Genomic DNA, 13,365 nt, shown 5'->3' with positions numbered 1-13,365 from the left:
GCATGCTAGCAGTTGGGGCCCCTAAGGAGGTGTTCATCTGCGTCCCTGCGGCGTGGGGACCTTGATGTGTCCGCACACGAGAAGAGCAGTGGGGGCGCTTCCTGGGGTTTCCTGCTGAGCCCAAGGAGTTGGCTCAAACACTGAACAGGTAAAAACAACTGCAAGCACCAACAGGAAGTCAGGCTGAGGACGCCTGACTTTGGGCGGAGCTCCCGTGTGGAAAGTGATAGCACCGCGGATGTCGTCTGCCGTCATTGGGGGCGAGGCCAGCCACTAAGGAAGGCCCGCCTGAAGTCAGGCAGAGTCTACAGCTGATGGTGGGCAGGGCCCACTACAGTAAGAGTTAGGCCTCAAATCCCAAAGTCGGGCATGAGCCTACCTTGCGTTTGTGGGCTTCCGTGGCCACTGAAAGGAAGTCAGGCAGTTGCAGTCTGGTTGTGGGCGGGGCCGGAAGCGAGCACAAGTCTGAGCTTGCGGGCTCTCGGTGAAGTTCAGAGGAGGGCTCCTCACCGGCAAGAGACCAAGGAGACCCCGGTGAGGAGCCCTGTTGTCCTTTTTTGCCTTCATTGCTGATGTCTGTGGGGTGGCCAAGGGAGGTCACCCCGCCGGAGCAGACAGTGTGTGTCTCTCCCACCCTCAGGGGCCTGTATGTCCTCCATTTGTTGTTGGCAGTCCCCTGGCATGCCTGCTGGACTGTCAGGCCATTACTCCTGAAACCGGGCATTAGGGGCATTCTCCACTGAAGGAGACAAGGGTGAGTTGCACCCCCACACCCTTTGCATTGCATGCCTTGTTTCTGCTGCATCGGCAGCTGGGGCCAGTTTGGAGGCTTCGTGTCGGAAAGAGCATTTTTGGGGCATGCCCAGTATGAGGCCCTGGGTACCCTTGGGTGGCAGCTTGTACTGTTGTGGGGACTTTAGGAATATGTGCACTGTACAAGTGCTTACTTTGGTGCACTGCTTCTGCTGCTAAGGCATAAAGTGCAATGCTGAGCACCCATGTGTGCCCTGATTGCTGTGGTGCACTGTTGCTAATTATGATGTATGCATAATGCTTCTTACTAGGATGCATTGATGATTATGAAGTTAATGTCTAACTCATTCATGCTAAATGTACCCTCACCAGTAGTTACTGGTTGTTTTCACTAACTGTGAGTTATAATGGTTATGACAGTGGCCCGATTGGCCCTTTAGTGTATATAATCCCTGTAAGGTCATACCAAGTGCCTGGTGGCACAGTGTATAGATGTGATTACATTATAATGTGTTTTGTGAATAAAACAAAGGCTATTTTTGATATAACCTTGTGTGGAGTTTATTTTGTGGTTTGCCTAGTGTGTTGCTGCTGTGCGTTGTGCAAACGCTTTACACATTGTCTCTGGGATAAGCCTGGCTGCTCTGCCAAGCTATCAAGGGGGTGAGCAGGGGTTATCTTCAGGGTGTAATTCCCTTGCCCTTACTAGAGTGGTGGTTTCTGCCTAAAATAAGGCGCTTGCCCTAGCCAACCAGAAATCCCATTTCTAATAGTGAATTTCTGGGCCTCCTAGATATGGCAAGCTCTGTGTGCCACCAGAACGTCTAAAAGTGTGACATTCTGGAAGAGCAAGGCAAATGCATATAAGCCCCTGAGAGGCTTATTAATGAGAGGCTTGTTCCACCCGAGTGTCACTTTTTTTGATGCTCCGGCAGCACTAGCTTCTCAATCATATCTATGAGGTGACGCAAAGCAACTCTGCATGACTTAGCATGATCGTATATATATATATATATATATATATATATATATATATATATATATATATATATATATATATATATATATATATATATATATATATATATATATATTACCTACTGGCGGTCGCCAGTAGGTATATGTAGTTAGGATTTTTTCTCTATGGGATTTTGAAAATTCTATGTCTAATAACTTTGGCGTTTGTGGACGGAATTGGCTGAAATTTTCAGGAAAATTGAACATTTTGTTTCTGAGCAGCCCCTGACAATTTGGGGGGGTTTCATTAAGGGGGGGCCGAGAAAAAAGGGGGGTCCCAAAACACCTTTTTCCCATGTTAATTTCCATAGGGCGGTTGGCCTCACTTTTAGCTCGAACGGCTGAATGGATTTGCACGAAACTTGGCAAAATTGTAGGGACTGTTAGCCCGATGTGCCTTTGCTAGGTCTCAATATATGTGCTCCAGTGGATTTTGAGTAATTTAGGTTCAAAAAAATATATATATCTGGGCGGAGCCTAACCACACATCTGATCTGATTGGCTGTCAGCACTTCATCCAAGAAGTGTTGGTAGCCATCTTGGGACCAATATACATGATAGCACCTCATTAAAAAGCATTGTAGTTAATAGAGGGTTTTAGGACTTTAGTTACATTATAAATCATTTGTTGATGGTACCATACTCGTTTTAGGAATTGTGGTGGGTTCTAAGGTGATTTTACCATGTGAAAAAAACTTCTGCTGTGATATCATGAATATTGTTTGAAAGAAAACTAATATCTCATGATTTTCCCACAGTGGTTTGGAAGGGGATCTATAAGCTAAACTGAAAGCATATTTTCTGTAAATTCACATTATCTTTCTCAGTCATGTGAAAATGAAGTCTGACATTCTCAGTAAAACATGTACATCCAACAAGGACAGAGACTGTCAGTTGATTCCTTTGTGTTCTACTGCAGCCTCCTAGAGTGTTCTAAAGAACAACTAGAGCGCTAACAGTTCTACTTATTACAAAGGTATGGCACACCTGAAGCCATCTTGATTAGAATAAAGTGGTAACTCTTAAAACATTTAATTTAAAAAGAAACAACATGAGAGGGTATATTTTGCCATAGAAAGTATGATTAGTGCTGCAGAATGAAAAATTAGGGCACATTTTGAGTGACTTCTCAAATCCTTTTCTATTTCATTAAAACATTCTGACATGCAGTCTCCCAAAATGGCCACCAGAGACAAAAGAGCCCAAATGTAGCCCAAATATCACCCAGATGTAGCCCAAGTATAGCCCAATGACAGAATGTCCCAGAGTGTTCTAAAGAACAACTAGAGCGCTAACAGTCCTACTTATTACAAAGGTATGGCACACCTGAAGCCATCTTGATTGGAATAAAGTGGTAACTCTTAAAACATTTAATTTAAAAAGAAACAACATGAGGGGGTATATTTTGCCATAGAAAGTATGATTAGTGCTGCAGAATGAAAAATTAGGGCACATTTTGAGTGACTTCTCAAATCCTTTTCTATTTCATTAAAACATTCTGACATGCAGTCTCCCAAAATGGCCACCAGAGACAAAAGAGCCCAAATGTAGCCCAAATATCACCCAGATGTAGCCCAAGTATAGCCCAATGACAGAATGTCCCAGAGTGTTCTAAAGAACAACTAGAGCGCTAACAGTCCTACTTATTACAAAGGTATGGCACACCTGAAGCCATCTTGATTGGAATAAAGTGGTAACTCTTAAAACATTTAATTTAAAAAGGAACAAAATGAGGGGGTATATTTTGCCATATGAATTATGATTAGTGCTGCAGAAAGAAAAATTAGGGCACATTTTGAGTGACTTCTCAAACCCTCTTCAATTTCATTAAAAAATTCTGACATACAGTCTCCCAAGATGGCCACCAGGGTCAAAAGAGCCTAAACGTAGCCCAAATATCACCCAGATGTACCCCAAGTATATCCCAATGACAGAATGTCCCAGAGTGTTCTAAAGAGCAACTAGAGCGCTAACAGTCTTACTTATGACAAAAGTATGGCACACCAGAAGCCATCTTGATTGGAATGAAGTGGTAAGTCTGAAAACACTCAATTTAAAAAGGTACAACATGAGGGGGTTAATTTTGCCATAGAAAGTATGATTAGTGCTTCAGAAAGAAAAATTAGGGATCATTTTGAGTGACTTCTCAAATCCTCTTCTATTTCATTAAAAAAATTCTGACATGCAGACTGAAACATGCACTTTGAATACCAGCAGCAGACGTCCCTGGTGAGCAGTAGCTTTACTACAGTGATCTAATGTGCAACTAGAGTGCTAACATTCAGAATGTATGGCAAATGTGTGACACATCTGAATGCCTTCTTGATGGAACCAAAGTAAACAAGCATTGAAAATGCAATAGATCTCGCCCTCGTTTAAGTTAAAGCCATTCTGTTTGTAATGAGGTGGCTTTTTAGCTTTGCTTTTATTAGTGTTTTTTCAACTTTCATGTAAATAACATGCATCTGTATGCATATAAGTATATGTATGCATGCATTTATGTTTGTATTTATATAGGTATACAGATGATATATGTTTATATATGTATGTATATATATATATTCACTGAAAAAACCATAGGTTATAGACCATATATAGTTAGGAATTAGCATTTACAAAACCTTGAAAATACACTGAAAAAACCATAGGTTATAGACCATATATAGTTAGGAATTAGCATTTACAAAACCTTGAAAATTCACTGAAAAAACCATAGGTTATAGACCATATATAGTTACGAATTCGCATTTACAAAACCTTATTTTACTCACACAAAACCATTGAAATTCCATATATAGTTAGTTGCACTAACTATATATCGCGCACCCGCAATCCACTGCTGATGATGTCACATATTACATCATTCATGACATGGTCAGTGACATCACTGATGACATCACTGATGACATCTCAAATGACATCACTGATGACATCACTGATGACAACATCCAGTGACTGTATGTTTCTGTAAAGGTAAAATATGTCTTACATATTGAAGAATGAGTGGATGTATAAGTGTCTGGATGAAGGATTTAGTAGGTGCATGACTGACTGTATGAGTGAGTGATTAAATGTGTCTCACTGAGTGCATGGGTTAGTGACTAAACTGTCTTAATTTGTGCATCATTATGTCTGTTGTTCTGTAAACTGTTGCATATGTTGATAAGTAGCTATATGAGTAACTATATGGGTTATTGATTGGTTGCCCAAGTATTTGTATGGGAGACTGAGTGTGTGTGTGGGTGGCTGGGAGGTGTATGACTCTGTGCATAGATGTGTGAGCAGTTGATTCACTAGATGTATGGTTTCAAAAGTGCATGTGGAAACAGCTGTATGGGCGGTTGACTGTGTGCATGAGTGTATTGGTGAGTGAATGGATATCTCAGTGCTACATGTCAAAGTAAGTACATATGTAAAACACAGTACATGTGAGAGTTGACATATATAAATAACTGTGCATAAGAGCCAGTGAATGTGTGAGTGGCTGTATGGATCATTGTGAACTTGTATCAGGGATTGTATAAGAGAGTAAATATGTGTTAGTATATGTTTGAATAAGTAAAGTTTGTATAACTGTATAGTTGAGGAAATGGAGGTGTGATTGATTCTTTGCATGACTGACTAGGTGTGTGAGTAACTCCATGGATGAGTGACAGTCTGTGAGTGTCTGTTTACACTGATTGTATCTAAGGTTATATTAGAGTCTGAAGAGGTTCATCGTATTAGCACATGAATGATATCATCAGTGATGTGATCAGTAATGTCAAATGAGATGTCATCAGTGATGTCATCAGTGATGTCATTTGAGATGTCATCAGTGATGTCATTTGAGATGTCATCAGTGATGTCATCAGTGATGTCACTGACCATGTCATGAATGATGTAATATGTGACATCATCAGCAGTGGATTGCGGGTGCGCGATATATAGTTAGTGCAACTAACTATATATGGAATTTCAATGGTTTTGTGTGAGTAAAATAAGGTTTTGTAAATGCGAATTCCTAACTATATATGGTCTATAACCTATGGTTTTTTCAGTGAATATATATATTTACTTCATTTGCACTATCAATTAGCATATTTTATGGATTTTAGATACATATTTATTCTGATGAAGATTTTTTTAATCTGTTTTGTAACACCATCTTTTAGCAATGAAATTTACTGTGATGGTCATTTTAGATATACTTTAATTATAAATCAATTTTAGCCTTTATATACCATTTAAGGTTTTTATAGGTGTAATAATTAATTGATTTGCTTGTGTATATTTTGCTGTTGATGGTTTATAATGTACAGATTGAAATTCATTTATAGATATGAATTTCTAGATCCATATATGATATGCGTTGTTTTGCACATAAATTGTGGCCAGTCTTTTACCACTATGGTATTTCAATGGCACTACATCCTTTCACAATATAAGTGGCTCTTTCGGCGATTAACTTTTATGCCCGTTTGCACTTTATCTCCATCCCTTTGGGACCTGTAATTATTGGACATTTCAAGCGTATTGGGCTCCATACTGATCCACCCAAAAAAATACACCCAGGGATTTAAGGAAAACATGCTGCTATATTCTAAGTCTATTGATTTAGTACAATTATCAGGATTTAAGCCGCACTGAGATTTAACAATAATGAATTTATTTATTTTATTCACGTTTATTTACTTTTTCTCACCTTCACGAAAATCAGGCATTGTATGTTTTTATACTAGTACACAGGTTTGCATTTATTTTCAGTGGCCAAACTTACATACATAGTATCTTTGGTATTCAAAATGAACTGATAAAAGAAAAAGATTTTGTAGTTCACAAACCAAGATTTCTTCTATGTTTGTGTAACCTGTAGGCCAATACCTGTAACGTCAGCAATGTATTTAAACCAATGCCAAAAACTTACCTGTGTCATGTGATCAAGCGCTCTGTGTAGCGCGAAACGCGTCAAGATGGGTGGGAGCACTAACACCGAATAAACCACCTTGCACAAAACTTGGGTCCGTGTTTTCAGGACGAGCTGAGCCTGCCTTGCAGCCGGATTATCCTTGGAATATATATATATATATATATATATATATATATATATATATATATATATATATATATATATATATATATATATATTAAGTAAGATAAAGCAGCACAAGTCACTGCCTTGCCTTACTCTGCAGCAAGAAGGTGTTACATGGGCATTGCAGTGGGGTTTCCCATGCAGCCCCCTTGGATTTTGACACTGCCTCAGATTTGCTTAATCACATAACCCAGGGCAGCGCTAAAACATTAATCCTCTCCAAAGCAGGCATTACAAGGAGACATATTTGAAAACGTCTCTCTGGATTATGTTTGTGCAGGAAGGTGGCCCTTTTTTGCACAAAGACAATCTACCTGCAACAAAGGCACCCTTGCACCAGGGTGAAAGAGCGCCTATGATGGTGCTTGGCAGCAAAGTGTGCATCAGTTCCAGGGGAATGGACAGAAAAGCACCTTATTTCATAAATACAGGGCCTTCCACATTGGTGTAGGACAACTCAGCAAGAAGACTTGCAGTGCTGCCCCATGCCATTGCCCATAAATTAGGCCCTTACGAAACATCAATCAATCAGTAAACAATACTTTGTTAGATTAGAAATAATCATAAAAGTAAAACATACACAATAAAATACACAATAAAATGTAAAAAAACAAACTTCTGGCATTTCATAACAGATTTTAAAAATGAAGCTCACTACAAAACAAACTTCTTTTCTCTTTCCCCTTTAGTAGCTGTAAAAAGGACATGGATGATCTACACTGAATACAATTGTATGTTCTCAGCTTTTATCCCACCACTGTATTTTAGCCTGTCTTTGATAAATATTTGGCATCACAGTAGAGCTACTTTACGTAGACTATATACCTGATTTTGTCTAATTTTGAAAGTAAACATTGTCGATACAAAATAAAGGCCCCCGCTTCAGTGAGTTCCGTATGCTGACTATCAAAAGGAAAGTGCTTAGCTTGTATGGGCTCTTCGGTAAATGACAATATCTCTGTATCCATCAGCCAGGCCATGCACTGACAAAACACTATGGGGCAAATTTACAATAAACTAACGTAGTGCAGTGCAGCAAGTCAATTTGCTGCGCTGTTAGTTTGGAAGCACAAGGATGCAACCTATTTACAACAATATGTCTCATCTCTGTGCTTCCCCCTGTGCAGGCACACAAACTGCTGCCATGCGCCGACTCAGGCACCCTTGCACCATGCTGCAAGTATGCTGCAAGGACGTCACAGGGATGATTGTTTGTGTGCAGGAAGGGTTCCGTTCCTGCACATAAACAATCAGAAATGGTGTTTCAAACTTCTATATGTGCTCCATTAGCACATATGGAACTTGTAAAATGTATTTATTTAAAGGATTGTTTATGTGCAGGAAGGGACAACTTCCTGCAATCCTCAGAGGTGATTTCCTCTTTCTATGGGGAGTATTCTCAAGCACTTGTGATAATCATCTCAAATTTAGCTTATAGCAACTCTTCACATCCCAGTTCTTTGCGGGAAAATAACTCTGTGTCAACGTGGTATTCTCAACCCAGCGGTACAATGCGATAGCCCCACGATAACGTGCCAAATGACATTGATAAATTCAACGTGATGCAGCAAAAATGTGAAACAAGAACACAATAAAAGCTTGCGATGAGGCCAAAATGTGATACAAAAATCAGCGAGAACCAGCCACAGGCCTGCAATTCCCACACGTCATGCGAGAAAATGCGCCATAAAAGTCAAAGTAAAAAACACACTCAAAGGCCAAGCAACAGTGAAGCACAATGGAGGTAGCCAGAGCAAGTGCAGAGGACAACCAGAACCCCACAAGCCCACTGGACGATCAGCCTGGGACTTCAGGGGTCAGGGAAGGGCAAGGAGAAGAAGAGTAGGAAGAAGCGGTTCAGTCTGCAGGAAAACAGGTTTTTGATAACAAAGGTGATAGAACACCATCAACTACTGTTGGTCACCTCCACTGTGTCACTGGGAACTAAAAATGGAATATGGCAGACCATCATGGACAAGTTGAATGCAGTCGGAGTGGTGAAGAGGTCAATGGAAGAGGTCAAGAGGTGTTGGAATGATGTCAAGCGCAAAACCAAGCAGAAACTCGCAAACAACCGGAAGGCAGCAATGCAGACTAGAGGTGGGAGTCCAGCACCCCAGGAGGAGCTGGACGAGATGGAGGAAATCGCCTCCACGGTCATCAGTGGGGAGTCGGTTGTAGGAGTTGGGGGACCGGAAACTGCTCAAGTTGACCGGGCACAATAGCAACAGGGTGAGTAACGACCAGGGACTGGGGGGACAGGGGGAGATGGGCACAATGGCACAAACGCACAAGTAAGCATAGCAGATCTGCGGACAAACTATGCTCCAGACCCCCAACTCCCATCCGAGACCAATGCACCCAAGTATGTAACATCTCAGCATTGTATAAGCACCGAAGTCAGAAGCACACCGTATATAAGGGATAAGGGGCAGCCAAGTCAGAGCTGCAGGGGTGACTCCCCCAAAAAGGGGCACACACACACATCACATGCAAAGCACATCAACATTGACAACGATGTGGCAGAATCCACAACATGTCCGCAACAGAACAGAGGACACAACTGGTGCCGCTTGTGTGCAGAAAATTGTCAATCACATATGACATCACAGGGAAATGTGAGTTGACAATGTACAACTACATAAACACATCCGTTATGTTGTCAAAATGTCCACTGTCCTGCATCATATAGGCAGCTCCCCACAAACACGCACACTGTACAATGTCATTCAGTCTGAATGTAAACATGTATAATGCAATCGGCAACATGCATGTGAACATAATGTTAAACTGCATCTCCCCCTCTCTTCTATGATGATGAAGAGGACCACCACACCTTCAACACTGACGCCCTCCAACAGCTCGTGGAGTGCCTCTGTACCCCACCTCCAGGAGCAGGGCAGTCCTGCTGCTATGAGTAGAACCCTCCCCCTGCACAGAACACACAGCAGGCAGCACCCACCACCACGGCTGCCTCCCAGGACCCCCACAACAAACACATGGCCTTCTAACACTGTGTGTTAGGGTGCCAGGAGAAGCTGGCTGAATAGGTGCAGGTGGGGTTCGACCCCATGGCAGCCAAACTAGAGACCATACGTGGGTGTCTAAGTCCCATCAGGGACCACTCACAGTCCCTAACGGACACCAACAGTCTGCTCCATGCTCTCCAATGGCTGAGATTGCCAGAGTCCTGACTCTGCGACAAGAATGACTGTCCATTCAGAGTGCCTCCAGTGAACTTGTCGGGAGTTGGGACTCATGCGGAGGCTCATGCAGAACACAGAGCAGATGCAGGCGGGAAGATCCGCTGCTACGGCTACACACCAACAAGAGATAGCTGGGTCTCTCAATGCCCTAAAGACCTTCCTCATGGCATTGAAGGCCTGGCGCTGATGCATGCTGCTGCTACCACTCTATCCACATCTCCGGCCCCTGATGTCTCAGTGCCACACAGTGCGGCAGACATTCCACCTCTGGCCCCTGAGGTGTCACTGCCACACAGTGCTGGAGACAGCACACCACCACCCACATGTGAGGCACATGCAACAGCAGAGGACGAAGATGTGGATGAATCTGACTCTGTGGTCAGAAGGACGCAGTAGCATTCATCTCTGCCATATTGCCTATTTCTGCTTGGTTCTGCCCTCTGCATCATCACCTTCCACTGTCCCCCGATGCACTCGGTGACACTCACCTTGGACCTCGACATGGACTGCCATATTCTATTTGGTCACCAATGACAGCTATCAGACTACGGACTGAACTCCTCCTCTTCTGATGCACCTGTCATGCCCTGAAGGACTCTGGCTGGCCCTATACGGGCCACAAATGTGAAGTGGGGTTTACATGGCTCTGTACTCCTCAGGCTTCACAACTCCACTGATTGGGCAATAAACATTTGTGGTCACACCGATGTGTCATGCCTATTATCTTTCAAGTGTGGAAGTATGGATGTATGTAGGGTCAGTGATTCCCCCTTATGTCCATGTTGCTCATGTTGTGGGACTTTGGCACGAGTGGCCCAGACACTACAATGGGGACACACTAATAGTAACTTCCTTGTCCAGCCCAGGACGGAACCACACCCAGTGCCCCGGGGTCATTGTTCACACCCTTACACTGGACTGGCATACGACGGGGCAGCCCACTCAGCTTATGCTCACGGGGGGGGACAATGCTACATGTCCCAGCTCTTTCCTGTTGCGATCTGCTGCTACCAGGTCTAGTTGTCAGCATGCCACAGCCACTCCCTTACAGCTGGTTTACACCCACACCACACCCATCCAGCACAGCCGTCACAGGACATGTGACCCTGCCAATATAAAGGGTCTGGTGCACGTACTGGATGCCATTTCCACTCTGTAACTGGGTGTCTCCGTGTGATTCTCATTTCTGCATGAGGCCCTAGGGTCCTGCCACAGCACATTGCACCATGCCGCGGGTGACATGGTGGCGTCCGCACCACAATACTCAATCATAAAGGGTACATGGCTTGTGGTGCCCAGACTTGGTGGCACCAGATACACTACAGCAGGCACAGGCACACTGCCACGGGACAGTGTCTTTCGGTGCACTGAGGTAGGGGCACTTTAAGTGCTAAGCGGGTGTGCAGCCGACGATGATGCCCCGTCGTGGCGGTCCGGACTGGTGACAATTAGTGTGCGCCCTGCTGGACCACAGTGTAGGCCGGAGCCAGCGGGCAGTGCGGGACTCTCGACATGTGGCGCTGCCTAGGGGTTCACAGAGTTAGTGGCACCTATAAGGCTGAGCGGGTGTGCAGCCTGCGATGATGCCGTATGCACTGATATGGTCTCTGCCATTGCATAATCAAGAACCAGAATCAAGTGTTTGACCTTTTGGCCCATGGTGCGGTGCTGCATGATGTGGAGGGTGCCATGGCCGTGGACCCTGGGCTTGGTGCTTCCACCAGCACGTGTTGTGCCCTCTTGGAGTCACGACGTGTCAGAAGATGAGCAGTGAGGCCTGGTTGAGAAGGGGCGGGCAATCACCGCTGGGTGGCGGGAGGGGCTGGGGTGCGGCCCTCTCTGTGCGTAGGGGTGGGCAAGCGATGATGGCGTGTGCAACTGTTTGGACTCTGTTATTCATGTCTCTGTGAACTGTTGCAGATAGGGGACCTGGGGGACTACAGTGTATACCGGCACGTATACACTGTATACGTGCCGGTATACACTCTCCCTCTCTTTCTCTCTCCCTGTCTTTCTCTCTCCCTCTGTTTCGCTCTTCCTATCTTTCTCTCTCCCTCTCTTTCTCTCCCTCTCTCTTTCTTTCTCCCTCTCTTTCTTTCCCCCCCTCTCTCTCTCCCTCTCTTTCGCTCTCCCCCTCAATCTCTTTCGCGCGATCTCTCAGTACTTTGATGTGCGCATGACACACCTTCTTATCTGTATTTATGTCTTGCAGGCAGTGACTTATAGATTGCCCAGAAAAGATCTGCTGTGCCTCTTTAAAATTGTTGTTTTTTGTTTAATCTGTAATAAACGTTTTATTTGGTTCATATGATATGAATGTATGATTTCCCTTTTTCTGGCCACACCTGTATATTAGGTGTTGTGATTATGCGACTTCAGGCGATTTGTTTGGTTCATGGTTTTGTGAATTTGATGTCCATCATCTTTGTCCAAAGGCGGGGGGTCCTGGGGGTGGTGGTGGTGGGTGTTGTAGCCCTATTGGGGCTCCGGGCTGCATGTTCAGTTGCTCAGGGGCATCTGTTTTTCTTCATGCTTGGCTATGGGCTGTGCTCCCTTGGCTGCTGCCGGTTGTCGTCCGACTTTGCACCAGGTCAGAGCAGCTGTTAGTTTCCTGCTGCTAACGCACCTTATCGCCTGTTTTGTGATCTATTCGCAGATCTGGCTGGTCATTGAGAATGTTTCGGGTGGTGTTGTCACAACTTTTTGCTCAGGAACGCCTACTCTGCATCTCATTAGCGTTAGTTGCCGGGGTCATCCGCAGCAATGTCTTTTGCGGCTGCTATTGCAGGTAAACTTGTGTTATCGGCTGTTAGCACCAGCTTGTGAAGGGGCGATAACTTTATTGTGTCTTTGGCTACACTAAAGTACTGATAACTCGGCGATAGGTCTTTGAGAATATACCCTACGTGTGCTGCAGAATGCAGCATGCATAGAAAGAGGCGAAAAAACGAGGAGAAATGCATTTCTCCTTGTTGTGCCTCCCTACGCATCCCCCAGGGAGGCATAGCATTCAGGCAAATTTCCAAATTTACGTTTTCTTTTGAATCTGGAAGTGTGTCTGGTTCCATGGGTGTTGCATGGAAACAACCACAGCAACACCCATGGAACGCCTCTATCAAGCAAAGTTGTGTGTCTAAAGGGGCAGTATTTAAAAGGACAGGAAAAGCCAAGCAGGGTGGCAAAAAGCCATGCATGGTGGCTTTTCCTGTCCTTGTAAGCATGGGGCAGAACAATGCACTGCTGGTGGGTCAGAAAAAGTATTGCAATGGCAGGCAAGGGGGTGGAAAATCTGCCCCACGGTTAACTCTTATTAAC

At 44.1% G+C, this 13,365-nt stretch overlaps 1 protein-coding gene across 1 annotated transcript in view; it reads right to left on the bottom strand.

Moving 5' to 3' along the window:
* Positions 1-13,365, bottom strand: part of LOC147685060 (uncharacterized) — a 75,831-nt gene that overhangs the window by 36,518 nt on the left and 25,948 nt on the right. The window lies entirely within an intron of this gene.

Source organism: Lissotriton vulgaris, chromosome 10 (assembly GCF_964263255.1).
Source record: "Lissotriton vulgaris chromosome 10, aLisVul1.2, whole genome shotgun sequence".
NCBI classification, from domain to species: domain Eukaryota; kingdom Metazoa; phylum Chordata; class Amphibia; order Caudata; family Salamandridae; genus Lissotriton; species Lissotriton vulgaris.
This window is presented reverse-complemented; position numbering and strand designations above follow the sequence as displayed.